This window comes from Cryptotermes secundus, unplaced genomic scaffold (genome assembly GCF_002891405.2).
Source record: "Cryptotermes secundus unplaced genomic scaffold, Csec_1.0 scaffold92, whole genome shotgun sequence".
NCBI classification, from domain to species: domain Eukaryota; kingdom Metazoa; phylum Arthropoda; class Insecta; order Blattodea; family Kalotermitidae; genus Cryptotermes; species Cryptotermes secundus.
The window spans coordinates 3,388,935-3,401,447 of NW_019728498.1; the positions used below are offsets into that span (position 1 = coordinate 3,388,935).

At 39.5% G+C, this 12,513-nt stretch overlaps 1 long non-coding RNA gene across 1 annotated transcript in view; it reads left to right on the forward strand.

Moving 5' to 3' along the window:
- Positions 1-3,614, forward strand: part of LOC117282370 — a 160,821-nt gene extending 157,207 nt beyond the window's left edge. Inside the window, exon 3 of the long non-coding RNA XR_004513099.1 lies at positions 3,476-3,614. This is a non-coding gene — a long non-coding RNA (uncharacterized LOC117282370). The remainder of the gene's footprint in view (positions 1-3,475) is intronic.
- The last annotated feature ends 8,899 nt before the right edge of the window (positions 3,615-12,513 follow it).

The following is a 12,513-nucleotide window of genomic DNA, read 5'->3' on the forward strand; positions in this document are numbered from 1 at the left end:
GAACTACATCTGTTTCCTACTTATCCTTTATACTACCTGCCAGTTCAATGCAGAGCAAGAAGCTAAAGATAAAACACAAAGAGAAACTCGACGAATGTTTAGTGTATTTATGTGTCAATATGCCTACGGTAAATCTTAATATTAAACTCTGCATGTCGCTTGTGGAAACAAAACACAAAATTTTTCCTGCACTTATATTCCTGCTATGTATGATATTGCCACGTATTTTGGTGACTAAAGACGGGGTTCGGGTTGGTAATTGGATTTATTAAGAACCTTCAGGTTGTAACTGCAAATAATTTTTACTCTATTGCTGATTTACACAACTTACAATCACTCCACACTAATTTTTTCAGTCTAATTTCCATTAGCTTTCACTGTCCGTTCCCTGGCAACGTATTTATAACACAGGAAGTATAAAAGTCTCACCAAATTACACGCTCCCAATATCGATATACTACAGCACATGTGACGTCACATACTAAGTTTTGTAATTCTTCTGGCCACACTGCTTTTCCCTTTGAATTTCGCAACTCAAGTCCAGTCAATTCCCTTTCCCGCATTCTCCAATATCCTCTCGGAACGGACCACACACAGAAAACATAGCCCCTCTATTGTTGCATGGCGCACACCACACAGAAAACACGTGTCATGTGTCAGACTGCGAGTTCATTGGTCCGTTACCAGCGCGGACTATATAGAAAACAGCAGCCTCATCTATTGTTGCGTGTTGGACCGTGTTTGCAGAGCTGTTGCCTGGAAACGCGTTGATGAAATCCGTTACATTAATAATCAAAGAAAGTTTTCCATATTCATAAAGAAAATGCTTCATCCTTCGTACGATAGCGATGTCTGACTGTGCAAAGATTTGCGTTTTGAATAATTTTATTTTTTAGAAATACAAGTGAAAATATAATTCTTCTGCCATTCCTTTCTCAATATAAATACTTTTCATGTTTTTTGGGTAAAAGGAAAATTCTAAGTTACCCTATTAGGTCCATGTATACAAATGAAGAGAAACTAACTTCTTCACGTAAAATATAGCCTGAAAGAGAGCAAGATACCTTCTCTGAAACCAACATTTACACCCTCTGGAATTAAGGGTATATGCATATTCCTTTTAGTTAGAATCGCTGCTGGTTCAGCAGAGATATATTTCTTTAATACATTATACTTTACCCTCTAAAAATCCGCAACTCATTCGCAAATATATTTCTTATAGTAGCGCCTAAAAGAAAGGGAGGTATTTTCACTATGTACTAGAAGTTGTCCTATACCTCCACTACGTCATACGTCTTCACGACGTGGTACTTAATCAATTAAGCACAGGGATAAATTCATCTCACTTTTTTTTTCCTTGGCACTACAGCCCCAGTGGGCCTAGGCCTACCTCCATGAACTTCACCGTTCACATCGGTTTTCTAGATCTTACACATTCGGTAGGACTCCTTGGGCGGGTGATCAGCTCGTCTCAAGGCCTCTACCTGTACACAAACACAGAAAAACGCACACAAACATCCATGCCCTGAGTGGGATTCGAAACCACGATCCTGGCATCCGAGCGAGCGAAGACACTCCATGACTTAGACCGCTCGGCTACCATGACCGGCCATCTGACCTTTACTACAAATTATTTTCCTTTAGTATACAAGTCGTTGTTTCACTCTGCAGACACGTCCATCACATCGTTGTGATTGTATCTAGAAGTTTCAGTGAAACATACTTTCAGCAATACATCTGTTTATCCCGCGCAGTAACCTGCCATTGTTGTTTGCTCACTGCCGGTCTCTCCCTAACTATTGTCACCACCAGGTCTTGATCAGTATCACAATCTGCTGTCCTAAATGATCAGACATCAAGTATACTTCAATGCCCTCCCCTACCTATCAAAATATGGTCAATCTGATTGTGAGTCTTTCCATCAGGAGTTGTCCAATAGATTTATGAATGCTACGATGCCGGAACCTTGTATTTTTGACATCCAGAGTTTTGATTGTGGCAGAGTTTACTACTCTAACTTCATTATCATTCTTTATTTCGTGTTAACTCTAATTCCCAATTGTTGATTTGAAAATGTCTTCCCTACCTACTTTGGCACTGAACTCTCCTAACAAAATTTTCTTATGGTATTTAGGAAATTTGTCGAATACCCATTCTAGTTTGTCGTAGAAGCTGCCCTACTTATCATCAATAGTAAAGATAGCAGCGGCACGTACACAAGGAGACTACACAGAATAACACCTATACAATACTAGATACAAGAAGAAGCCGCTGCAGCACTAGAGACATATGGCGAGTAATCCTGACATTCTTAAATTTTAAAACTTAGAGAAAAAATTTAAAGGATTTAAAATTAGAACCGAAGATTTTATAAGTGCTAATCAAGAAGACCTATGTTTTTAAATTTTAAATGTTATAAATAAGTGCAGTGTAACAGATACGTGAGTGTATACACCTGATGATGTCCGTTTGGGGCCGAAACATGTAGTGTATAGAGAAGAACAAGACTAAAGACCTATAAATATAGTTTGCACTTAGGACGGAGTTATGTCATATATAAATGTTATCCTTTGTTAGAGTTTGAACACTGATGTCAGAGCAGCGACCTTTCAGTATTACGTATGACATCCTATAACTAACAAACTCTAACGTCATAACTGCTGATATGATTCTCTTTTGCACAAAAAACCTGTACCTAATTCATGATTCTTATTCCTCTTCACATATGAAAATATATAATCGCCTGCTGGTTCGGTGACACGTCTGTCCCATTTGATATCCTGGATTCCCACTAAATCTAACTTATATTGTGACATTTGTTTCACATCTCTCATGAACGAACGTGCCCAATACAGACTTCTTACATTCCACGTACCATGTCTCATATCCATTTTCCATGGCTTAGGTTGGTTTTCCATAGAATTCATCCAAGGTCCTTTGTGACATTTCGTAAAAAGCCTTTTTTTTTTAAAGTGAGGAGTTGTTAGCCTCACGCCCAAGCTTGAGAAACACCACTTCTTGGCTGTCCGCGATTGCTTATTCAATATATTCGCACTTACTCTCCATATCTGGAGGCCGTCACCTCCATCCGTAACCTGAGGACGCGCCATGCCGTGGTGACAAGGGACCCACCTAACATGGATTTTTAACAAGAGTTACCTGAAAATTCGACGTTAGTACTTGTGCGTGCTACTCGCATTAGAGAGTGCGGGAGGCTCACTTATTTTCCATACAAGTCGCCGATTGGTCCCGCATACACGCCAATAAATGTTACCTCGCCACTACCTGCCTCAGGTTGATATCCGTGTGTCAGTCACACTGTAGTAGGTGGGCAGGTCATGCCGTGCAAAATGCAAGTGCATGTCCTCGTGTTCGTGCTGCTAACGACTTCAGTAGCGGCCCTGCCTGCAGGTTTAATAGCAGACCGGAAGACAGCAGCTGATGGCTGTGCTAATGACAGTCTTTCCATTTCCAGAAGTAACATGAGGAAGAGGAGGCGTCGCTGGCATTCAACACGAATTGGATCATGTTGTAGTGCTCTGCAGGAATGGATGGTGGCATGTCCATTCACTGAACTGACGCAAATTAGAATGATTAGAACTTTTTTACGACCACGCTTTTGTCTACGAAGAACTTTCAGTTGTTATGAACTGTAAAAATATGAAATAGAATGAGATTTATTGAAGACTGCAAGCATTTATACTCCCGCAACTCTGATACTACTACCACTACTGTTATTCCTTCTGCTGCTACTACTACTACTACTACTACTACTACTGTACTGCTAATGTTACTAACGTTACTATGTTGTTCGACAACCATGTGTTGCGCTTTTGGAAAAAAGAACAAATTCAAGGAGAACTGTAAAATGTAGGACTATGACAAATATTGAAGTATCCCTAGGCGAAAGCGATAGTTTTGTGGAGATTAGAAGGAACACAAATAAATTTGGCTTACATAACACTCCCAGCAACCATCCACCGTGTATAAAAACCGCACAAAACTACGCCTTACTGAATATCAGTAACCTAATGTTATATTGAGGCATCCTGTTGCATTGCATAGACCTGACTTTGTGTTTTGCTTTTATGCCGTCTATGTGCAACGTCGGTTATTATTCACTCGTCTTTTCTCCGTATTGACACTACATGTTTCCGCCTAACTGGCCATCTTCAGGTGTACAGGTTGTTGGGATGAAGGGATCTGCCGCCCACTGTAATGGTATTTTGTTTCCCTTATGTAGGTTCCTCGGATTAGGCCAAAAGATGTAGTGTAAAACAAAGAAAGACGAAGAGTGAATAGTAAACGACTTTGGAAACAGACGGTATGAAAGCAAAACTCAAAGTCAGATCAGTAAGCTAGATATACAACGCCTCCTCAACGCCACAACAATACTCCGTATCGCATACAAAATCCACACTGCAAGTCAAGAAACAACAAGACAAACAAAGTGTAATAAGCCACATTCAGAAACAAGTTAGACATAATTTTAATAAAATTTCAGCAACATTTTGGCAGACCTTAATAAAAAATAATACATTGTACAGCAAACACATCTGTATTCTAACTGATAAATGTCCTTATGAAGACGAAATGTGTTGTAGAATGGAAAAAAAGAAAGTAAAGTTATCCCTATAACAGGTCGTGAATGCTCATAGGGTTGTGAGACGTCGAGGCTCCCACATTTTCTCTAAACAATCGGCTCACAAACGGCGGTAAGATTGTCAGCCTTAAGCGGCGCCTGCATTTTTACCCCCCAGGAAGATTTCTGGTGCCCATTTCTGTTAAGAGGTTCAGTCGACCCCAGGGCCATAGTTCTGCTGGAAGGATTAGGTAAATTTAAAAATCCACCTCATCGGGGCTTGAACCCACGACCTTCCGGCTTGTAGCATAAGGCCTCAACCAACTACGCTACCGCTTGCCCCCATGTTTTAGAAAAGAAACTGTAATATATGACAGCATAACGCAACACCAATCTACGAGCACGACAAGAAGTTACACCTCAAGACTGTCCCCCTGATTCAAATGACAGGCCAGGAGGTTCCTCTTCAAGACACGAGCGCGTGCTACATGTTCAAGCCAAATTATACTTGTAGGTAGAAGACCTCACAAAAAGAGTACAAAGAACGTGAACAGAACCATTGTGCTCGCTGCAAAATGGCCACAGTTTTATGACACTGTCAATCTTCTTTTTGCAAAGCTGACGGAAACTCTCTTTGTCGGCATCTGTATTCATCTGCTGCCAGTATTTCAGATAGGACTCATTGGCGAATGTCCAACTTACACAACGTATAATATGTCCAGAGCAGACAATATGAAAACCAGAGCCATTTGGCGATGCTATCTTTATACTATTCTGGTAAGTATAGAATGCAGTGAGATCCCTGTCAATATCTTGACAACTGTTGGCGGCAATGGTGATCTGCTCGTCATTATAGACAAATGCATCCAACACTCAAAGACAAGCCTGATAGAATATAATTCACATAAAGACATGTTGCACAATTAACTATAGTCTTCTTCCTGCTTTTTACCATCCTCTGCCTCCTTCTCTCCTTTGAACCACAAGGCGTTCCTGCTGACCAATAACCTAACAGGTTGGTAGCTTTACAAGAGATGTAAAAATGTGGTCTGCTATAATGTCATCACATTTGCCTAAACCTGACGTAAACCAGTAATTGTACTTTACGTTTACCAACTTTTTTATTTGTAAATTTTATATATTCTCTAAGACAAAAAAAACTTACTGGCAAACTATAGATTCCTTCTGTGCTGGGCGCTAAAATTAATTTTGATCGTATATTCCATAAAAATTATTTAAAATAACATCAGTGCACAGGCTAAAAAAATGTAATATATATTTTATTGCGGCATATTTTCATTTCTTTTCTTTCCTTTCAGTTATTCTGCGTGTCGGAGGGATGTTAATTGGTGAAAGTTTTCTAACTTTCTCTTTATTTTTCTCTACGCCATTGTTCGCTACGAGGCAAATGTGAGCGATGATCACGGTCAGAAATGCAGAGAAAGGAAATCGAGGTTTATTTTAAGACACTGTTCTAACGCCGCCCTGGAGAGTGAGCAGACTACGAAACGGCTAGCTCCGAAATTCTGCCCTAGGTGTAGTCGTTATAGAGAAAGGTTTTGAAAACATGTACAAAGTAGATATTTTAGTTTTCTAGGTAGGATACTGGATGAGGAGGGACGGTTAAAGTACTTAAATTAATGTTGAGAATAATTTTTCGTAGGAGAAATTTAGTATTGTGAACATCCTGAGAGGGATGCTGAACATAGGCGTTCTTTCTTCACATTTGTAAGAAGTTAAATTTATTTATTTTGACTATCTTTAGACACAGATTTAATCCGTATTAAGGCTCTTTTTAAGAAGAATGCATTCCAGTTCGTTGGCTCATAGAATTGTGAACAACAGAGGCTCATTCGATACTGGATATAACTAACGGTGAAATATAATATATACAGACAGTCGAAGGGAGAGAAGGAAAAGGTTACGCTGCGAACTAGCCCCAACAACGTAGTACACTGAGAAAACGTGTTCTTAATATGAAAAGAGCAGTCTTCTGGGATGTGGCGGGGTGTAGATATTGTGTTAACCGACGTTTCGGAGGAACGTATCACCTCCATCTTGAGGGTAGAAGAAAAAACAAGAAAATCCACTAGCGAAGAACCGGTGTGAACAGGTGCAAATAGATAGCTACACGGCGCCACATCCCAGAAGACTGCCACTCTTCATAGTCACCGCCGTGAAGACCTCAAATTTTACATGTACTTAATATGATTGTTGAAAATGAACAGAATTATTCTCAGATCTTCAATACTGACGGTGCGGGATATAGTGGATAATGCCATATTTTATTTTAGTTTATTTTGGGGGGAAATTGGAATCAGGTTAAATTTTCTTATGATCGGTTATGTTCGGTTAGTCCATCAGACCAATGGGCATTCCTTCGAGTATTTTACTCTGTATTCTGGTAGAATTTTGGTAGTTTGGATTAGGTTAAGTAAGGTAATGTTAGGATTAGTTGACGCATCACACCACAGAGAAATGACCTGAACTTTAAAAATATTTTATGCTTTTAAAATGTATGACATTTTAACATTTTTAAAACTTCAAATCTTTGTAATTTTGTAATATTAAAATTTTCAAAATTCTCTATCGTTGATTTCTTTTAAAAATCCTCAAGGTTTCTTCTAATGTTTCGGACTTTTTAATCTTAAATTTATTAAATATTATCTCATTTTATATTTTGAATGTTGAATAATTTGTTTATGAAATGAAGATCTCTAAATAATTAGTTATCCTGGTCAATGATGATGATGATGTTGATTTGTTTTGGTATTAATTTCTGTGATTTATTTTACAACGCTAGTAGACATATGTGCTTAAGTAAGAGTTTATATTGTCGGGTTCTGTCCCCATTAAAACCATTTGCCTTTCTTGTAATTGGGAGTATTGCTGTGAAGTATAGAATTATTTCATATTCAGGAAAGACACCAGAAAAATGGTTGTATGATATTTCAGATTAAGGATTCGCTTTCCATTTTGGGTGTGATATGTTATACTCGTATTCCTATGTGTGATCAGATTAACTTTATGATTTAGAAGGATATTTTGTATACTTCATTTGAACATGATGTATATATATCTTCCTAATATCTGATTTCTCCTCAGATGAGTACGTGCATAACATGGTGTCAACAATAGGTCTACTCATCTAGACCAGGAATCGAAAGATTCATATTATCTGTGAAAACGCATTCCACAAAAGCGTTTTTCTTATTTTACGTATATCATTTGTTTCTGTAAGAGTGAATTTCGAAGAAAGATAACTACTGCAGGTCAGATATTCAGCGTTTGTCAAGCAGCGAAAGAAAAAAGGGTGGGGGGGGGGTGCAGTGTGATAGTACAGTACCTCAGCTGTTTATTGACCACCAAATCCTATGTTTAAGTTATAAGGAAAATATTGTACAACATTTGAATTTAATTTGGCATACCCATGAAACAGACTAGGCCAACTAAAAAGGTTTTAGAATTAAATCTGTAGTAAATATTGTTAACATTTAGATCCATTTCTAGGCAACGCCTGAAATACACGCACGCAACAATAGGAAAAGTATAGCAAGGAATGTTTCCTATGTGGTCCGCATCATTCCCGTTGCTAGGCAACGGTTCGCTAAACATATTCCGGCGACAACGGATACGCAGGCAACAAATGGATAAGTTTCCGTTGCTATGCAGTGCGCTGTAAATAGAACAATAAAGGAAGAGGTGTTGTCTGTGGGTCCGCCTCAAGACTATATAAGTAGTCCAGTCGTAAATCAAACGTCAGTCGTACCTCGAGAATGAGGAAGAAACGAGAACAAGAACGAGAATGAGAACGAGGACGAGAAGGAGGACAAGAACGAGAACAAGAACGAGGACGAGAACGATGACAAAAACGAGGACAAAAATAAAGGACGAGAACGAGGATGTAATATTGGCGGTAACAGTGAAAATTGCATCTGATTTATTTTATTACAGTTCAGTACGCGCCTTTAGCTTTACAAGTTCAAAACCCTAAGTATAGTGGCTGCCAACTGGCTGAACGTCTGGGGTTCGATTCCCGTCAGGGTTAAGAAATTTTTTTTGTTCTTCACAGCATCCAGACCAGCTCTGAGGCCCACCCAAACTCCTATCCAATGGCTACTGGTGGCTCTTTCTCCCTAGGTAAAACGGCCAGGTTGCGAAGCCGACCACTTATCTCCATCTGATGCCTAGGTCAAGACTGACAGAGCTCTAACTCCGCTTCCCTCATACGTCTTCATAGCATAGTGCTTAATTATTTACATTACATGACAAGCGATCAAGGAAACTTAAATTAAAACGTAATGTGGAATTTTAAATTTTACTGAGTCCAATTTAGCCACGAATTTTAAAAGATTCGAACGAAACTTTGAATATCTTCACTGTAAAACCAGACCCTGCTTTGGGAGAAAGCAGGCTGGAGCTGATCTCGTGAATGTGTGAAAGTTGGCAGCACTGCCACTACTCATCTTCTCGCGTGTGAGTAGTTCCTTCTGGCCTAACTACTTGTCTCGCATGCTAACTGCTATCATTTTTAATGAGCTCCTTTCAAGAGTTCTGACACCGCGTGCCAATGGAACGGCTAGAACCTGTAATTTGCCTCGTTGCGAATGAACGTCGCTGAATAACTTGCGCCGTCATATATATTATTACAGAAAAGAAAACCCACACCTTTTCAGCTACAAGAATCGTTAACTCGTCTCGCCTGCAGGACAGACATTTCTCCGTCCTCCAACTTGTACCGTGATAATACTATACAGCCTCGACCTGTTCTTATTTGTAATTATATAGCAATTATTTAAATGATGTTAAAATATACATTAGTTGTCATATAACTTGAAAGAGTTGAACACGAAGTTAACCATTTGTAATTATGGCTCATTTGCCTTATTGATTCAAGATCTTGAAAAGGATTTCGTTCCTGGTGGATTGTTCAGACATATTATTGACAAAGTATTTAATTTGTTACAATGAGTAGTAGTTTTTATCTCAGCCTCAAAGCCTGTTTAAAAAAAATTAATATTAATTAAATTAATTAACGAAACATTTAGTTGAGCTAGTCACGAGTTCGTTGACCCTAATGGTCAGGCGATCCCATTCGCAATTGTTAAGAGTCCGGTTAAGGACAGATGATACAAGTTGTTGTACTAATTTATATCTTAACGAGACAACCGCGAACACGTTGGTTATCTTAAAAAGAAGAAATATGTCATGGTGGTCCTATCTCCTTTCAGTCATTTATAAAACCGGAAATGTTAATTTGTATTTTTTTATACTTGGCACTACAGCCCCAGTGGACCTAGGTCTACCTCCATGAACTTCTCCGTTCACTTCGGTTTCTCTAGATCTCACACATTCGGTAGGACTCCTTGGGCGGGTGATCAGCTCATCGCAAGGCCTCTACCTGTACACAAACACATAAAAACGCACACACACAAACTAAACATCCATGCTCTGAGTGGGATTCGAACCCACGATCCCGGTTTCCAAGCGAGCGAAGACAGTACATGCCTTAGACCGCTCGGCTACCGTGACCGGCTAGTGGCACGTTTAGTTGAACATATTTATAAAAAGACCACAGCAATCATTTTCACTCTTATGTGTCAGATGATTGCTGTCTTTGACCCAATTAAATACTGTTCATAACCCAACAGCCAGCCAACTCCTTCAGGTCTCTTGTAGAGCTCAGCTGGACATTTCCCAAAATCATATCTTGCCGACTGAAGTTTCCACTCTTGAAATTAAAACAAAGGGAGATAATGAACTGGGCCCCTAATAGTTACTATAGGATTCTGACGATGGTGTATAACACACTGATATATTGGGTTTCTGGACTTTATCCATCGTCCTAGTTTTTAAGATAACAAAAACACGACGTTTCGGAAACTGGATCTGTTTCCGTCCTCAGGTGAAGGAAAAGGGGAACACCTATTCTGTTGGGTCCGTTGGGTCCAGTGATTGAGGCTAGCTCTTTCTAACGGACCTAACAGAATAGGTGTTCCCCTTTTCCTTCACCTGAGGACGGAAACAGATCCAGTTTCCGAAACGTCGTGTTTTTGTTATCTTAAAAACTAGGACGATGGATAAAGTCCAGAAACCCAATATATCAGTGGGCCCCTAATGCTGTGTTGTTCCAGATATTCGGAAATTCAGGCTTCAATGCAACATCGGGCAGAGTGTGATGTTTTTTGAATCTATACAAGACAGTGTAGTCTCGGAGGGTTTGCATATATACAAATACAGACCTGATATTGTCCTTAGATAAAGAATTCTTTCTTTCAATTTTCAAGCATCATATAATATAGTGCTTCTGGTTTCTTTTGCAGTTTATATAGCGAAAGGAAAAGAGGTAAAGCTGTACCTATAACAGGTCGTGAAGGCCCATAGGATTGTGAGACATCGAAGCTCCCACATTTTCTCTAGACAATCGGCTCACAGATGGCAGTGAGGTTGTCAGCCTTACGTCCCGGCCACTCTTCACCCCCTAGGAAGATTCCTGGTACTTATTTCTGTTAGAGGCTGAGTCAACTCCAGGGTTATACTGTGGCTGGAAGGATTAAGTCAATTGAAAAAATCACCTCATCCGGTCTCGAACCTGCGGCCTATTGTGCCATATTAAAATGAAAATTAACCTCAAACTTATGTAAAATTCCATTTTACATATCTCTCTTTAAAATCTGTTGCTGCTTTAATCAGATGATCACGTTTGTTTCTCAGTAGCAGATTTCTTTACAACACTCTAACTTACTTAGCAATCCAGTACCAAATTTTTAACAAACTCCGTGGCCTGTAGTCCGCAAGCAACTATACCGACCAAGCGATCGCCGCTTGTCGGCGAAGTCAGTGCCAACTATAGCGGATAGAGTGCGTCGCGTGGTCAGCGCAATGGATCCCCACGACCGTTAATCTCGGTTTTCTAGACCGAAGCCGCTTTTTCTTTGAAATAGCTCTTCATTATCCTCACGAGGCTCAGTGGACCCCGTTCCAGACCCTCTACTACTCAGAAAATCTGGTTGAGCCGGGAATCGAACCCGGGACCTCTTGTTCTGTAGCGAGGAACTCTGACCACTAGAACACAGAGGCGGTCTGCAAATCTTTAATAGAGACATAATAATTCTTCAACGTTGTATAACTTACACATTTGACAGAGCTTTGTAAAATTAACCAGAAAACTACATAATATATTACACAGTAAAATAAGGAGAGGCCGGAGTCCTCCAACATCAACTGTTGGAAGGGTCCCTAGGGACAACATCTGTGGCCGCACCCTGTCCGCATTCCGTATGCAAATTGCCACAAACACACCATCTGTCTTCGTCTTCTTGAATTATATCACTGTTGCTACGTCACACACACCCACCTGACGTCACATGCGACCATCTAAGTAACTGTTTTTGTAATTAGCATAATATATCACGAGGCATCTGTCTCGACTGGCACGCTCGAATTTGTATCTGCCAATCTCTGTCTCACATGATTAATTATCATACATCGTGTCTTGAATTTGAGTGTGTTTACATGTGACAGAGATAGGAACTACTGTATCTGTTACTGTCCACGAATGAACGAGAGCTACTGTTTGATAAGCACATGGAGGTGTAACGCTTCATTACATTTCGTATAACTTGAGGGCAGATGTGGCCTCGTCAGAATTATACCACACGGTGTTGCTGGTTTACATGATGGTAAGTAAAAATAATAGTCTTTTAAATTAAATTACCGTATTTACGCATGTATAGGCCGCGTGCGTGTATAGGCCGCAGCACAATTTTCAGACAGAAATTATAGAAAAAATAATTTTCTTGGAATATTATTTCAGAAGTAGAACACCCTGTATTACTAATTATGAATATAATTTTTTTTTTAAATAAATTGTGATTTCGAATATTTCGAATATAAGCCGCACCCCAGTTTTCCTCTTGAATTTTTGGCAA